The sequence below is a fragment of the Falco punctatus genome, assembly GCF_963210335.1.
Source record: "Falco punctatus genome assembly, chromosome: 2".
Lineage (NCBI taxonomy): Eukaryota > Metazoa > Chordata > Aves > Falconiformes > Falconidae > Falco > Falco punctatus.
Window position 1 is genome coordinate 29,249,547 of NC_137581.1, and position 5,018 is coordinate 29,254,564.

The following is a 5,018-nucleotide window of genomic DNA, read 5'->3' on the forward strand; positions in this document are numbered from 1 at the left end:
CCTCGGGATACCGGCACAACCTGGGCCTGGATACCACTGCTCAGCATCACTGACAACCTGATAGAGCACTGCCACACTGAGGCCTGTGTACCTCGTGGCTGTCCTAAACCGACACTTTTCAAAAGGGGGGGGGGGGGGGGGAAGTAACTTCCAATAATTTCATTAGAGCAATGTTTCCCAGGGTTTTACAATCGGTGATCACAGAGCCTTTTTGAGCAAAACACAGCCACTGATCACACTGAGAGCAACACTGCTGAAATGTTCATTTTCAGCTTAAAATGTGGCTAAACTTGAAGTATTATTTGTATTATTTTCCCTCTTTTCCTTTTATTTACCCCCTTTCTGTCTTATAGCTTGTGGGCTTATAAATCCAGGTTTACAAAACAATTTTACATTTGCTGCTATGTTACAGCTATTGTCTCCTACATGTACGTAATGGAATAAACCCTGATCTAAGGGACTGGGAGGTTTTTAGGAGCAGCTGTTGGTATGCGCCTCCAGTTCCATTTCTCCCCTCAGAAAGCACTAAGCAAACATCCCCTCACCGGGGAGGCTTAGGGCGAGTTCACCATAAAGTTTTCTTATATCCAAAATGGTAATTTGCTTGAGCAACCCCATTGATTTCAGGGGGTAATCACTAACCTGAGGAACAAGCTCACAGCTTTGCTCTTCAATCCGGGCAGCTGTTTAGTTTGCACCTTTTCTCTTATCCAAGGTGGCTGCAGCGTGCTGAGCATCAGGATTCGTTCTATTTAAAAATCAGCTCTAAAGATAAGATTATCCCTTATCTTTGAAAACTGCCCAGCTTTGCAGAGCATCCCCTGTCCCAGGCAGCCCGGGAGCACATCCCAGCCACTGGCTTGTGCCAGTGGCAAGCATGGGGGCAGAGTCCTGGCCCTTCAACAGGCAAAACCCCTCTGCCAGCAGAAAACCAAGAATAACTCTCCACTGTGGCTGCCCGTCAAGTGGAACCCAGTGGCTGCTGTGGCATGGAGGGCAGGAAAACACAAATGCCTCCTCGGGAACCCCTTGACCACTGGAAGTCATCTCAGCTGTCCCCCAGGTGAGCTGGTACATAACGCACAAAGGGAAGAGAGAGTTTCCATCCTTGTCCCTAGCTGACAGGCACAACACAAACACTGGGGAACGGCTAGGATCCTCTCAGACAAACTTCAGTGGGCCAATCCTTGCCCGTAAGGAAAACTGGGCACTGCTTTTCCCTCCCAGCTGAGGCAGGCCTGGAAACGGGGCTGAGCACTGCATTTGTCTTGACCTCCCTCCCTGCCTCCCCACTTCCCTAGTGAAACGTGAAACGTGGCTATTTCTGCCACCGCTGACAAATACCGTCACCTTTCGCTCCCTCCCCTCCCTCGCGGGTGACAGGGTGCAGCGTTGGGGACCATAAATGAATCATCCTGCTGCAGCTCCTGTGGCTTTCGAGCACGGTGGTGGGAGTGGGGCCACCCACGTCAGCCCAGCAGCACCGCAGGGTCGGGGGGGGGGGGGGGGGGGGGTGCAGCCCCAGCTGCACGGAGAGCCAGGGGGTCTGCATTGCATTTGGTTTGTATCGGGAAAATAGGAATAAATACCAGGAGATGCAAGGCAGGAGAGAGGGAAGCTGGCTCTGAAACATCCCTACTGCTGCTGGCCACGCTGCCTCTTTTCCTCACCGCAGCCACAGGAGCTAGCAGCCCAGGGGCGCATCAGCTGGCCCGGCAATGCCCAGGGCAGGGCAGTTCAGTGGCACGGAGAAGCCCAGCCTGGCTGGGGAAGCTCCCTCCTTCACGGGGCCAGACCTGGGGGTTTGGGCCAGCCTCTCCATCACCACTGCCAGCCCTTCAGACAATCTTCCATGGAAAAACTCCTCTCTTGCTGACATCCATCTGAATTCACCTCAACAGGCACTAAAAAGTTTGTCTGACAGGCAGGGACTGCTACGCAAAAGAGCTAAAAGGTGAAGGGGAACTCCCTTGGGTTGGATGCTACATCCTCGTTTCTTTGCAGGGTCACAACTCATTGTTCCACGTTGCAAGACTGCTCTTTGCACGTAAAGAAACAAAGCAAGCTGTGGATGCCATGTGCCAGCGTTAAGCTTCTCCAGTACATGACTTGACCCAATAGCCCTCAGATCTTTCCTGCCACCTAGACTGGCCCTTGCAGTATTTCTTCAGGCTTCCAGCTTTTCTTCAAGTAAAATATAGAGCACTTTATTACACAAGTGCAATATGGCATAATACACATACACAACTTGTCCCCAGGGGAGTAAAGGCACCTTGATATGAGCAAAGCATTGCTTTTTTTTACCAGGAGTTCTGCTCCCATTTCAGGGTGTCACTCGCACACCTCCCAGGACAGCAGCGGGGTGGTCCCAGGCCACCACATGGCTCCTCCATGGGTGACACACCGCAAGAGCACAATCAAACCTATTGTGCAGCTCTAGAACAGTTGTGGATTTAATCAGCCAGAGGGGGAACGGCAGGGGTGGGGAGGGGGGACGGACCAGACGGACATGGCACAAAGATTTTGTATCTAATCAAATAAATCTACACTGACATCTTGTGGAGATCATGAGACCAGAATGGTGCAGCCACTTGGTGGGGTGGGATTTACACCCTCACTGTGCCCTGCCAGACACCATTGCAGTGGCAGCCAGACTTGCCACAGAACCTGCAGGTGTGTCCACAGTGAAAACCAGGTCCTGCAATCTCAGAAGCCATCATTCTCTGTCCACAAAGATCGTTTTGCTAAGTGATCTTCACAAACCCGACTAAAATGTGACTATTTACTTTTAAATCCTCACTGAAAGTAATACCATGGCCCCTCTTGCATAAATGCCGTGATGCTTCAGGCTTCTAATCAAAGCACAAGCTTCCGATGAGAAGCTATTTTCATGCTGAAATTTTACTGTCTCTGTAAGCACTGAAAGAAAATGGACTTGCGTAGCACTTCAGAACTCCTTTAATGCTCCTCTTCATCTAAAAATACATGCTTTAAGCAAAAACTGCCTGCAGTTCGGAAACGTGCAAGATTTTCCTCCCTATTCACCCCATTCGTTTTAGCTCCTCTGCAGGTCAGAAGGGTTAAATTAAGCCGCCGCCGTCTTTCTTCTAGTGTTCTCTTTCTTCCAGTGCACGGGTAAATGTTCCAAGTACAACCCCTCTGTTAGGCACAGGCCACATCAATGCCACGGCGTAATTGCTTGGTAGGGGTTAACCAAGAGCTGAAATCCCAGCACAGATAATCTTGCAACCAAACCATACAATCCTTCCTCCAGCTTCTTCCTAATACCACACCGGGGAGCAAATGCTCACGCTTGCTCCACAGCGGGGCAAAAAGTGCTTCATCAAGCCTGATTTCTAGCAAACCATTCCTATCAAATAGGTTTGAGAAGACCAAGGGTGCCATCAGATGTCCAGCCCAAGAGGCTGGCATTTACACCTCACTGAGGCCCTCTGCGTGTAACACAACAAATCATTCAGCCCTTTATGGGGTTTTCACCCTACTCGCTCCTATCCTTCCCCTTGGGCAAGGGACCACCCCCAAGAAGTTTGGATTTTTTCCAGCCCAGTTTCTGACCTGTCCAGTTAGCAGAGGGGAGACATGGAGCTGGGTTCAAACCAGGTGGTAGGCAAGTGCTTTTAACTGTGATAATCAGTTTGGCCATTGGCAGGGCAAGACCAGCCCTTGGGAAACAGAAATAAAGAATTTACAGGGACACGGACAGCCAGGTAATCAATGTTGTGCCTTAAACTTCTCCATTACACCTTTAGAAACCATATGGGCCCCTTTCGTTTCCCCCTTTCTTCCCTCGCTCTGTCAACTCTGTCGCTGCCCTCTGCCAGGTCTTCTACCTGTGCCAGTGCCTGTCTCCTCTGAGATGGCCAGAGACCCTCTGGAACCACTGCGGTAGCACCAGGCGGGTGGAAATAGACACTACCCAGCTATGATGGAATGGGGGGAAAAAGGAGCCTGGACTTCTTCATGGTGTAGCAGCCAACCTGGGGACGCCATGACCACCATTCACAGTGCTACCAACAGCTACCACCATCATCAACAGCAAGCCTGTATGCCTTTGCATGCAACTTTGCAGTAGCTCAGCCATCTCCACTCAACAAGACCTTCTCCTCCTGCTACGTACCCATCGTATCCACACCAGATAAAAAAAAAAAAAAAAAAAATCACACATGGACAACATCAAACCACCCCTCCCAGTTATGGCCCCGGGTCAGTCAGCTCCATCTTTTTGCTCTTCTCAGGGCAGCATTAACAGCCCCCCTCAAAGCCAGACAACTGTCCAAAGCGGGTGTCATGGAAGTACAGCATTAGCAGCACATTTAACAAGACCTCAGCTTTATGCACGAAGAAGGAAATGCAAGACCACAGAGCACAAAAAACACTATTTTGCCTTGGAGAGATCCTAATGCTGAGTCCATTAAGTTACATGTAATACCACCCAACCAGTTACAAGAGGGAACAAACCAACCATCAGAAGAAAAGTCTGAATGACTCCAACATGGGAATCACTAGCTGCAGCACTAGCTCCTCCCTGAACAACGGCTGACAGCTTTAATCTTTGGGCTGCAAAAGAAAAGGAGCAATTTTTATGCTTCTAAGTGACTAACGTGTAAGTAATGCTTTACATTCCTGCAAGTCTCTTCCTTTGGGACTGCCAGGAAGTGTACAACTCAAAAACCCACACACAAAAGCCCTGCCATTTCAGCTCTCAATGTGCCTTGAGCAGTCCCCGTAAGCATCCTTACATATGTGCAGCTACATCTGATCAATCAAATCTTGTTGCCCAGTATTAACTCTCAAATCTATATTTAAGCACCTAAGTAGGAATTACTACAGCTTTCCAAAGATCCTAAGCACCAACTCTGTTAAGAGTTTGTCGAAGTACTGACCTCCTAATGAATCTGTTCAAATGATAACATTCACCTCTCTCCCAATGCTGGGAAATTCAGTACTGCCATCCACAGCTAATGCTCCCGAACCTCCTCCAGTAAGGGCCGAGCTTG